Here is a 13,351-nt window from a genome sequence, read left to right as displayed (position 1 = left end):
CTCTGGGAGTTTATCTAAAATAGCAATAACAATAAAGCACTACAATATTTTGTTGAATAGTGGGACGCAAACAACACATGAATGGGACCATAACTGATTTAGTCTACATGGCAAAACAAGTAATCATTACAGGATTTGATGGCCATGAATTTAAGCATATCCTAATCTCAAAACTAATAAGAAGGCAGAACTATAAAAATAGTTCTCTCATGTTAAGTCTCATGAAAGTCTCAAAACTGCAAATCTTTTCCAAAGGATTTCTTCACATTTTAATTAACAATCATAAAAATATTGTGATGAGATAATCTCAGTTTATATGAAGCATTTCTCCATTTAAAATTATACTCAAGAAAGCTTAGTAAGCTGCATATTCTCTGCTGACTGGCACAAAACCCCAAATCCTCTCTCATATATTATATTTTATATACAGAAAACCCATGTGTGTGCAATTTAAAAATGGAGGCTTAAAAAGTCAGCTAAAGAGGTGAACTTGCATCATCCTCAGGAAGACTGAACTAGAGCAAGTCATTACCTAAACAGTTCTCTGAGAACTGTGCTAGTCAGCCTCTGCAAGGAACAGAGACATGTTATGCCCCATAGACAGCATCCGTCATCCTAACAGCCTCTATGCCATTACTTAAGGCTTACTGTGTCCTCCTGGGCCTCTACTGTAGGGACCCCGTGGCCTCTAGCCTAAAAATTAGGTCCTTATTCAAGTATTTAAATATGCTGTTAATTTCAAAGCTAGGTGTTGAAACACATCCTCGATCATGGCCCAAAACTACTGTCTTAGTTTAATTTCTAGATTTTATGACTTTGCACAATTGCTGTTGAAGGTTTATAGTGTCTGTCAACCACCTCAGTCACGGAGCATGAAAAGGCTCAGACTAGTAAAATGGTTGACAGTTGCAATTTCAGCAGCAGTAGGTCATACAGCTGTATTTATTACAGTGTTCATGTTAAACAACTGATATTACACCTCTTCAGAATTGGTAAAAATACATTGTAAGAATAAGGGCTCCTTCATTCTGGAAAGAAGTTTCTTGGCTATCCTGAACAACTACAGCATAAGGTGTGTGTTACTCCAGCAAAAGTCTCAATAGGACAGAGTTGGACATTTAGGCCACACAGTGACCATGCTCTCAGTGTATGACACCCTTTTCCCAACACATTACCTCATACACTATGCCTCTTACAAGGACTAGAAGGAAACATTCATGGTTTTTCCCACTCCCCCAAAAAAAGTCTGTCAGCATGAACAGCTTTTCAGGTTATCTGTGCTGACCAAAGAAGGGAGAGAGGAAGTTGCTCAGAAAGGATGCGTCAGCCCAGGCAGTCACCCTACAAACACAGTCCATGTAATTCCAGGGTAGGAGCACTTTGAGAAATCCCTGTGGGGAAGTTAATGTCTTCCTGAGGCAAGAAATAACACTGAATTGTATGGCTGACAAGAGGGGAACATAAAAATCAGCATAGGATGGCATGGCAATACACAGTCTCAACCAAGAGGGACAGACTGCTAATTACAGCAGGTGAAAGGAGAGAGAGGAGGCAGAGTAACTGCCAAACCCAGGACAGTGTGTGGTGATACAGACAGGGAAAAGCAGGCACTACATATCTCAAAATTTGGGCTTTCTCTGCTCTCTGGTGTCTTGTCTGCCTGCCTCTGCTCAACATCCTCAAAATATTCTTGCTGAGGTTCTTCATTAACCCTGCCATTTTCCAGAAGGCTCCTCCAGAAAGCTTTCTGTTCTTTCTCTGCAACTTGTTTCACTTGCAAGCAAAAGTCTAAGCTGTTCGTTCCATGCAGATGACTTACCTCCTCCGTCCAGATTTCTGCCTCCACAGGCCTGCTGGCCACACACGGGAAAGAGGTAGCAGAGACCGGGTCTGTACAACCGTGACTGGGGCCCTTGGCTTCCTTCCTCCTCCTGCCACCTGCCCAGTCTCTAACCCCACAGGCTCTCTACCCTCAAACACCATTTTCCACTGCTCTCAGGCACGTGGTGCCCTACACAGGGACAGGAGATGCCTTGATGATCCTTATGGGTCCCTTCCAACTCAGCATATCCAGTGGTTCAGCAAATGTGGATGTGATGAACCAGACTCAAAAGCTAGGTTCCTCTCAGGTTCAGCAAACTGTTGTCCAAAAACTCACACCCACAAGATGTGCAAGTCTCACAAAGAAACATGCCAGCTACAGCTCCTTCTAGCCATCAAGATGCCTAGCCCTGTGGCCAAGGCAGAATCCTTCTACAGACCTTTCTAAAGGACATTTCACTCCTCCCAGTCTTCACTGAAGACCCCTTTCCATAATTTTGCCATATTATTTCTTTTCACAGCCTTATATGTATACCTGTTTCAACACACTGGGAGTAAGCTATTTGTTTTTTATTTGTGTATGTCACTCACTGCAGAGATGCTGATCTATGTCTTTGGCCAGATCATCAGTTACTGACAGCAAACCTCCTTTTCAGCTAGTTCATATCTGCTCCAGTCAACATTTCCTTAGAGAGCAGTGGGAGAAAACTGAACTTTTTAGTATAAAACCAATCCATCTTCCTTTCACATTAATAATCTGTCAAAGTGCTGCTCTTGCAGTTCTAAATACTTTAGCTTTCCTTAATTGTTCTCACCTCTAAAGCCTTCACTCTCTCAAACCTACAGATCACAGAGACATATTCTAGTCAGTGACACACTGAAATTTAGCAAATAATATGCTAGCAAAAAGATTTTCTATTTCTTAGCCAAAAATGTTCCCAAATATCGTTTTATATTCAAGTGTAGTTTTCAAATTTACAAAAGCCTCTATTATGCTTTTTCTTTAAACCCCACTTCTTTTATAAGCATCAGACGCTAAACAATAAAAAGTAGTGGGTAAGAATTTCAGCATTCTTCATCTTTTTCCCTTTTCTATGATCTTGGAAAGAAAAGTACAGATTCACCACCCAATAAAATGGCATAAATTCAACAGTTATTTCATAGTGAATCTGCATGCCAACACATTTCACATGATCTTAAGCTTCCACTCACTTTTGTCATTCTGGAAGAAATCACACCTGACAATATATAAAATACAGCACCTAGAAGGCATAAAGTGCACCCAAGGGCTTGGTTCCAGGGTTAAATCATGCAGCCACTGATGCTCCCCAGCTGCAGCAGTAGCTGCTTTATGCTGGCTGACACTGCCAAGCTGCCCTCAGAGCAACACTCAGTCTAGCTCTTTCCTGCAACAGAAATATCTCAGTTGTGGCTCCCAACCCAAGTCCTGGCAGAAGCCTCCCTGGACTTTCCGACCCAGGCATGAGTTGTTCAGGTTCAGATCACAGGGCAAGTCCCACCCCCCTACAAAATCTGTCTACCCCTGACACAGGGAGAGTTCTTCAACATACAATCTAGTATCTCAGCAAATACAATTTGTACAAGGCTAAGCACCATGGACTCCCAAGCAGCATGCTGGCAATAGCAATTACCAAGGATGTGCGTCCACTGCAGAAGCAGCTCACGTAATTTTTTCTAGCCTTGCAGAATGCAATTGAAGTGCAATTGAAGCACTACTGAGCTGCCAAAAACCTCAAAGTGCTCATGTTTCAAGTGTAGTTCAAGCAAACGCCACAAGAAACACAAAACTCAATATTTTTTCACCACTGGAGTAAAAGAGTTTAAGTTAGACCACTAAAATGAAATGCATGTTGAGGTACTTTCACACTGGCTTAACAGCTTGGGTGTGCCATCAAGTCCTTGCAAAGTGACCTCTCCCATGTCACTATTGGTCTCAACTCACAAGAGTTTCCTTCTGCCTACAAACATCACCATTCGAAAAGCCCGGCAATACAGTGACACTTACTCCAGAGACCACGGATAACATTCCTCCTTCATTAAATGATATTTTAAAAAAAAATACTTAAAAAAAAATCAATCCACAAATCCTCAATGTGCATCAAGTCCTCAGTCTTCCCTGATGAGAAGGACTCAAACTGTGTTTTTCTTTAAAGCTACCATTGTGGAAGATACTGAGAAACTGTTGAGCCAGGTGTTTTATTGGCAGATGGGAGATTTAGGTCTCAACCTCACACCTGGAATTAATGAAAGCATGGATAAGACTTCTGTTTCCCTAGTTTGCTGAAGATAGAGTAGTGGTCCACCTTTAAAAAAAACCCCTACACACAAAAAACCCAACAAAGAACCAAACAAACCAAAGCCACCAAACCCACAAACAACAAGTACCAAAACAGAAGCAAAAAAAAAATAATAATCCAGACTTTTAGCAAGAAAATAAGGATCCTTATTGCAATACTCCCCTTAAAGCTTCTACTACAGTTTAACTAACAGAGTCCCTCAAGATTTATGTAGCATGTACCATGCTCTGTCACAGAACTTGCAGACTATGAGCCAGCAACCTTGTTATGTGGTTATGAAAAAAGTCTGTGTTTTACAGTATGTCAAAAAAAGTAACAAATATTTATCCTATTACACAAAGAAAGCATCCTCACGAGGAGTCACAGTTCCCAGCATGCTCAATGCTCTGCTCTTTCAGGATTACATGAAAAGCTTTTCAGGACAATCGTTGATGTTTACAGATGACAACATCTCAAAGGAAAACCAGCAACCAGTTGCAAAGCAAGAAAAAGCAAGCAATTTCAAAGGTTTTAATTAATTAGAATCCATATTTAAGACAAAGCACCCCACCATACTGAGAGGGCTAGGTTTTTATAGATACACAAAACACTTTTCAAATGTGAAACTTATATGAGGCCCTCAGGGGTAACCATATATAAAGCGTAACAATAATTTGTTTCAAGAAACAGTTTAAATGCACTACTGCTGCCTGGAAAAATTAACAAGTTTTTTGGCTGAACTATCAACTTTCATCTTCAGAAATACTCCCACATCTAATAAAACTAGACCGTGAATTCCATCGAAAAGTGATTCACCTGCCTTTCCCCCCGTGTGTGAGTCTATCACCCCACACAACACCCCACTTCTTTCTGGATAAAGCTTCTGGCAGCTCACACTCACCCATTCAGCATTCACTGAAGAAACACACTGCGTTATTCATTCCTCTGTGCCCTGTGCTGCTGATGCAACGGAAAGAGAGCCAAAGACTGCAAGCATACCCAGCATGCTGAAGCCCATCTTTCCTTATCACTGCTGTACTCGTAGATGGACATAGGGATTAAAAAGTAACCCACAGTAACCTTGCACAGCATTCAGAGAAGAGGAGAAAACTGATGTCCCTAAAGTAAACAGATTCTTCTCTGCAACAGTTCAGAGGGTAAGCATGCCACCAGCAAAAGGAGGAAATTTCTCAAGCTTGGGAGGAATACAGATCCTTCTCTTCTCTTACACAGTGGAAAGGAAGCAGCCACTGTGAACACTATAGGTCACCACCATTAATAGAGTTTCTGACCTCTGGCTCTTGAGCTACATGCTGCCCAAAAGTAACCCCAAAGCTGCCCTCACCAAGCCATGGTGGCTGCACCAGTGCTTCAAGTCCCCAAATGCAGGATGATGACAGACAGAAGGCTCTGCAGAGAATAATACTGCCAGCATGCCCGACACCCAACAACGGCCCCACTCTCACAACGACCTCCAAAACAACTCAACTCTCATTCCCCTCCCTCTCCTACTCTTTGGCTCTCAGGTAAACATTACACATCTCTTAGGGCCCTCTGATACACACCAACATTTTGACACATAGGCCAGAATGTTTGCCTTCCCTAGTCCTACAACAGCTTCCTTGTGTCTGCAGACACCAAGGGCTTACATCTCTTTTGTAATACCAGAATAACTTTATTTCTGACAAAGCAGGCATACGCTATATTAAGATGCACAGAAGATGCCAAATAGATTCTGTGAATCTAAACTTAAAAGCAGTTAACCTGCTTCTTCTACTTCCATGATTACTACATTTGCAACATGCCAGTGAATTTCTACTATCTCTGGAGCTTTAGACTCCTCCCCCTGCCACCTCCAGAAGCTGTGCAAACATTTTGGATTTAAAACTGCAGGGTACTTAAAGTCATGAGCAACAACAAGAAATGACCTGCAGATACAAGTGAGTCTGGATAAAATACCAGAACCTGACCCTTACCAAACCTGCAGATAAACCTTCAGAAGCCTCACTCTGAGATCAGAGAATCACATAGACATTTAGGAATTTGCTCCTGTGGGGCACTGCACTCTAACTGAGATTAAACCTTCATGATTAGACTAAGGTCTTAAAACTTGAAAGCTAATACTGAACCTGTTGCATCATCCAACAGTAATGAGATGAGCAAGGTCAACCTGAAGTGTGGAACAGTTACCCCTCAAAAAAGGCAAAGCCCTTTTACAGAAATCATGTCAAGAACTAAACTACTAGAACAAAACATTTTCTGGCAGTTTTAAATATTTTACAGAAACAAAACAAAACAAACCAACACTGCACTCATATTGGCAACAAAGACGCAAAATGTAAATTTATACAACATCAAGTCACTGTCACTATTTGCTTATATTTTGGTGACTGTTTCAAGCTGTAGAAGTGTCTGCACAGCATGCTCTGCATTACTAAGAGGAGTTCTCTGCAGAAACACAACAGGAAGAAATAGAATTCACTCATATAAACTGGAAGCTGGTGGGACATTCATAATACTGACTTCCTTACTGCTTCTGTGTTGAGGTAGGGCTCCAGATTTACAGCAAACTGTGCAGTAGCTTCAGGACTGAGAAGCAATGCTAAACAAACCTGACAAAAATCTCAGTCATGAGTTAAAGCTGGAAAAATTATCCCCTTGCTAACCTGTCAAAAGTAATATGCAAATGTTTTCTTGATTTACGTCACCAGCTGCCAGCATACTACCTTGCTAGCGGTGTCAGAAACTTTCAAATGCCCCAACTTGAGAAAGTAAATCCCTCAATATTATGTCAGTGAGTGACTTAAGATAATACTTACCCTATCATCTTGTCTATATGCAAACACTTGTTACACAACTTGATGCATAGTATCAAGAATGAAGGAATCAATTCAGAATCCTTTTCTCTGCTGAAGTCACAGGACTACACTGAAGTTCACCAAATCCTGCCAAAATATTCAGGTTTTTGTCCTTCTTCTCTTGTTCCAGGTAAAGGTAAAGGCCATTAAGTTCATCCCTGTTCTCCAAAACAATTAGATTAAGCCAACAACCAAGCATGATTTTATCTGGACAAGTCACAGAACTCACTTCACTAAATGTATACTGTTTTCTACATTTTGTGAATCAGAATTCCATGCCAAAATGGATTAATACCTAGGCTAATACTCTAGATAATTAGCTGCAGAATTATTCAGAAATTGCAATTAAAGAATTGAAGCTCACAAATAACATTAAAACCAAACAAAAAAAAGTTTCCAAAAACTCACATTAAAAAACAAAAACCTGAAGTATGTCAATGTATCAAATACCATGTTTAACTCTAGATGCATAAAAGCTACATCTATCTTGTTACCCAATATCTATTGTTATTTTCTCTAGTTAAATTGAAAAAAAAAAAAAAAAAAGCAACTTCTGCAGCAAGCCAAATGATAAATGGCATTTATGAAGGATTCATCTTCTTGAATACTGCTGACCTCCATACATGTTTACTTGAAGGTAACCCAATTTAAACAATATTTTATTTATTTTTAGAAAGGGCAGGTCCTTAATGGGGCTTTACAATTAGTTTAAAAATAGTCTGATGAGAAATAACACTTTTAAAAGTAAAGTATCCAAGAAAAAGATAAATTCCTAGGTTTGCAGAACAGTTACCAGCTTTCTGTATGTACATGTTTGTGCATTAGAGAGACACAGAATGGATTAAAAGCATACCAGTACATACCTAAGCTGGCTTTCTTTTACACTAGCCCAAAATCCAGACCCTGTTTGCAGAACAGCACACGTAGTCCAGTTTTCCTTTATGATCCTAGAAGAACTTACTGAAAGGATTATTTTTATTAAATAAAGGACCTACTTAATACATCATATTGGAAACGTTCAAGCTTTGTCTCACCATAACGGACTATGTAGTGTGATCATTCCCTTCTTGTGTTTGTACCCTATTTCATGCAATGCCACTCTCGGCCCATTTTCTCTGGGAAGTACCCGCTTCTTATTCTAATTATTTTTATGTTTCTTCATTAAGCCCCCTCAAGACAAGGAAAGGTTATTAAAAACCAAATTCTGTAACACAACCATTTAAAACACACTATGCCTTACTTCAAAAGAGAAGTATCTGTAATTGAGTCATCTTTCTAGGTTAGCCTGTTACGTGATTTGGATTTGTTCTTCCTTCCCCTTCATGCAACAGGAAGCCTGTGATGAAAGTAAGATGCTTTCAGAAACATAGCCTGAAACCACAGCACTCTTTGCTAAGAGGCAAAGACTTCTAACATAACTTTCAAGCTGATGGCAGAGGTCTGGGAAAAGCAGAGATGCTTCTAACAGTAAGGTAGTGGAGCTCCCTCTATTGAATTAGCTGCTGATATCTCTTCAACTTTAAAAGATGCCATCGGCGGTCAAAATCCACGTTCTGCTAAAAGACCAACACTTTGCAGCCAGGACAGCTGGGATGCACCCATCAGGTACACTGCATGAGAGAGGCAGGCGAGGGACGGCAAGGGGACAACCACTGTGAAGTGCGTCTGACTGCCACCAACCTGACAGAGCTCCAGCTCTGTGGAGTTCTGTTGTCCATGAGGCCTGAGATGTTTAAAATCTGACTGATGTTTCAGCACTTTCACTCAGGAGTAAAATTGCTGTGACCAATACCCATGTTCAAGCATGCCAGGAGGTGCTAGAGATGGGGCTACCACAGCACAAAATACAGTACGTTAATGCGGTTCAAGCACTGGAAGTTTTTCTTCACAATAAAGGGTTAACTGTACAAAGTACAACTTAAGTGCAAACAGATTATATGGATATATGGACTGCTAAAACACTCATTAAATCACCAAATGTGCCTTTTGCTTGTTATCAAGGGAACAGCTTAGTATTTCCATTGAAATGTTATTGAAAGCACTTCAAATGCTTTCTATCCAAACATTACAGAACTGTTCTAACCCCTGATAACCTCTAAAAATCATACCCTAAAGCTGCAGGCGCTCTCACTTGCTCGCTCCACTGTTTTATCACTTCTTCCCTGTTTTTACCTCTTAAAAGAGGCATACTTCTTATCGACAACAAAAATAACAGCTCAGCAGATGCAGCAGTTGTTTTAATAGCGAAATATTTGCCTTTCTGAAGACCTATACACATGATAAGAAAACCAATTTAATCTTAAACTAGGCAGATACTCCTCAAAAGACCTGCCACTTTAGAGGTTGGATTAACATCCACTGAGTAGCATCAACTACAATTCAAGCCACACTCAGTAAAACACTGGGGAAGAAGAAATATAAACCAAAAAAGAAACAGAAAAGAAAAAAAGGAAGACACTTGATCTGATCGCCTCTAGTAGTGGATTGTCAGCATATGAATTGCATCACAATCTCCCCTGTAAAAGAGGAGATTCATTTTCAAGGGTACTAAAGGCACGAACATGCAGCCTCTTTTAATACTCATCCTGTTCTTATTAAAGAAAAAATACAAAGATAAAGAACATGAAGGTCAAGGCCTTGTCTTCAGACAACACTCAACAATTTCAAATAAAGGGGAGTTGTTCGTGTTAAGTTTTTCCAGGAAAAATCACGTTCTGCTTGAGTCAATTCTAATTATCACCCTACAGCATTTACAGTTCTTGAAGATTCTCTCATTTGAGCATCAGTGCATTGAAGCATAACTATTTTTCTTGAAAGCAGAGGAACTCAAGAGAAATGAGCATGTTGCAACAGGTCCTCAATTCTCTTACAAGTATGGCCTTGCAGTTTCTAATAAAAAAATTATTGTATTACTGGAGGAAAAAGCTATACACTAGCCAACCCAGAGTAACTTCCAGGAACACTGAACAAAGAACCTGAAGATTATGGCTTTTACATACAATAGTATCTCTCCTTGTATCAGAGTTCGTAGACTGAACAAGACCATACGAAAAAAAAACTACTACCAGTGGTAAAAAAAAAAAAAAAAAAAGAAATCTTCCACAGTCAGCACAGTAAATTATAAGAAAAAAAACAAAACACTAGTGTGCACATGAGTGAAGGAGCAGCAGAACAAGCACTGCAGACCAGGCCTTGAGCCAGCTCATCTGTGACCATCATACTTACACTCCTACACAGTAGATTACAAAAAAAGGAGAAACTGAGTATTTACTGATCATCTAGTGTTAGAGGACCCAATTAAAAATGACAGCTTCTACGAAGTTAGAGCATTCAGTCTCTCAACTGTTAGTAGGCTCATAGAATATACAGCTAAGCCTGTCTCCTCTGTAGATGGTTTCCTACTCTGCCATCTGCTTCTGTTTCACTCAACCAGTCAAAAAACCACTTTGACAAAAAATACTCTCCAGAAAGCCCCTGTGGTTGGAACCTAAGAAAAGCCCATGGTGGTGTGACATGGTATGATGGGCCAAAGTGCACCCACCATATGTCATCAGATATGAGGTCATAGAAATCTGCAGAAAGGACTCTTACAGCTTAAGATTATAAACCACGTTACCAAAGTAAGGATATTTGTAAGAAAATAGAGGAGATAGGTTTAACCCGATCAACCAGATGTAATTTGCATTATGCAAAACGGTTAAGGCTATTTTCTTTATTTTCCTTTTCATGTGTCATGTTGCATAAATACTTAGCGATTCTGTTCCCCAAAACTTTCTGCTGGAAAAAAGCCAGCAATAAGCATAACATCTACTACATAGCTGGCTGGAAGTCTTTACCCTGAGCTTACACATTAATATCAAAGGTTATTTTCAGGAAGGAGAATCAATGGAAGGGTATTACACATACACAGGTTGGAAAGTGAAAATAAGGTATCTTAGAATTAAACATGACTTACAACAGAGATATTTATTTAATCAGCACACCAACATATGTTTTGTCAAGTAAAAATCAATGGGCTAAAATTTCTGAGACTAACAGACTTGGATGATTTCTATTGTTGCCCTTTGCCTTATGAGAAGTGCTAGAAACCCAACAGAGAAGGGGAGAGAACAAGAAGAACAATAATTTATGGTTTTATTTATGTATAAAAATGTACAGCATATTCATACACCCACACACAAAATTTAAACATCTCAAGCACTTCCCAAAGCAAATGATTTAACAACTTTAGAGCTCATTTAAAATTGAGTCTGGCTTTAATACCCCTGCATTGGACCACAGTCACATAGCATATCAAAACATACATACATACATGGTTCAGACGTTTCTTTATTTTAGTCTCAGAAAAACCACGTGAATTTCAGATCCTAATTAAAAAAAAACTAGTTTCCCTAGATCAATGTCACACCAGATATACCAAGAAAAAAAATACAGGAGTGTGAGCACGGTACTGTTGTGAATGAGACTACATATTACAGTCTCACTACCCTTACCCAATACAGCAATATGTAGGAAGTCTTTAGTATTAAAATATAGTACGGGAGACTCTGAGCTTAGTTATAATTCACCAGAAAGCAGGGGGAGGGAGAAGCTGTACAACTCATGATTAGCTCCTGCTTAAAAGTCGACTTCCCTTTCACATACAGTCACTTCCTCTGTAAGAGTACGAGATTTTAATTGGTATTCCCATTTAGTCTGACCTAGAGTTAAGTGTCCTAGCATCAAATGCAGACTTTGATGTCTGTGGATTTTTTTGTTGCTGTTTTTGGGTTTGTTTGGGGTTTTTTTGTTTGGTTGGTTTTTTGTTTTGGTGTTTTGTCTGTGTGTTGTTTGTTTTTTAAATGGGCATCTTCCTAGGCAGTTTATTCTGTGAATAAACAAACTTAGAATCCCTTATAGGGATACTCAGTCAGCTTGAGTATTGCTGGAGAGATCTACACCTGACACACATCAATGTCTATTATGTTTTTAATAGCTTATCTATTGCTTTCCATATGCAAACCTGAAATGGAACTCCCAAAAGCAGAGCACTGTGATGGAGTAATATATCCAGAATTTGCTGTAGATGATAGCAAATTACCTATAATCTAAAATAGCTGAGATAGCAAGAAGAAAGAAATGTGAAGTATACAGCAATATCAAGACCTTTTAATAGATAGTTTTATATTTAAGTATCTTTGCAGAATAAAGTAAGAACTAGAGACTTAAATAATATATTAGGCATTTCAGGCATTTTCAGTACTGCAGGGAAAGTTTCTAAGCTGATGTAGGGCTGGTTTCTCACCACATGTATTTGTCTGTACTCTCAACAGTTACTCGTGGCTTCTCCTTGAGGGGCAAGAAAGAAATTGAGAGCACACAAAAAAAAATAAAATAAGAAAAAATTCGCTTTACTTCCAACCTATTTAGGCCATAGGTGGCCAAGTCTCATTTTTAACAGATCTCCATCAACACAATCCTTGAGATTAAAACGTTATTTCAGGTTTTCTTCAATGGAAAAAAAAAAAATTGTAGGCAGCCACACTGCGAGATCATTTCTTACTTAGTAGGACAAATCTCTCCACGGGGACCAAGTCTTGCTCCTTAGCTGCAGAGGTGCTTATCTCTTTGGCACTTCACATGCCTTTAAGATGTAATAAAATTAACGCTCTTTCCTGAAAACTCTGCCCACATAAAACTAATTTTTTTTAAAAAAATCAGCAGGCTTTGTAAACTGTCATCTAGACTGGTATTTTTTCTTACATTCTCCAGCGATTACACTCTGCTTGCCCAAGAAAAGCCTAGCAGAAGAGCCTGACATAACGCTTATGGTTCTGATACTTCTTCTGCTTGGAGCTTTTTTACCATTCTAACTGAAATTAAAGCTTCCGCGGCATTATTTTATTGGTGTAGCTCCTCTTCTACTAAACTGAAACTTGTACAAAATAAACGTCAATACCTCGTTAGCGGGAAAGATCTGTTCCGATGAGAACAGGCTGCCTGTAAAGGGTTAACTGCAGAGCACGTAACGACAAGGCAGAAGCCAGGAACGAAAAGCGACCGCTCCAACACTCCTGCAAACCCTTCGCAAAGCCGCTTCTTAAAGCAATACAAAATGTTACCACAGGCTGACGCTCTTTCTACAAGAATAATGAGACTGTCTCCGCGCTGAACGCAGAACCCCTCACTTCACAGCTTTCCCCTCAGACTTCACTTTCACGCTCAATATTTACAAAATAAAGCCTGCAAACACCTCACGGCCAAAATACTCCCAGAACAATTAGGGTATTTAGCACTCTCTGTGCCTTCCCGCTTCCCTAACGCCTCGAGAGCGCTTTTACAGAGCGGGACGAGGGGGAGGGGGAGAGGGAGAGGCTACCCACGGGAACCCACCCC

This window comes from Chaetura pelagica, unplaced genomic scaffold, assembly GCF_000747805.2.
Source record: "Chaetura pelagica isolate M959 unplaced genomic scaffold, ChaPel_1.0 scaffold101, whole genome shotgun sequence".
NCBI classification, from domain to species: domain Eukaryota; kingdom Metazoa; phylum Chordata; class Aves; order Apodiformes; family Apodidae; genus Chaetura; species Chaetura pelagica.
The sequence above is the reverse complement of the archived record's forward strand: the minus strand, read 5'-3'. Positions refer to the sequence as shown.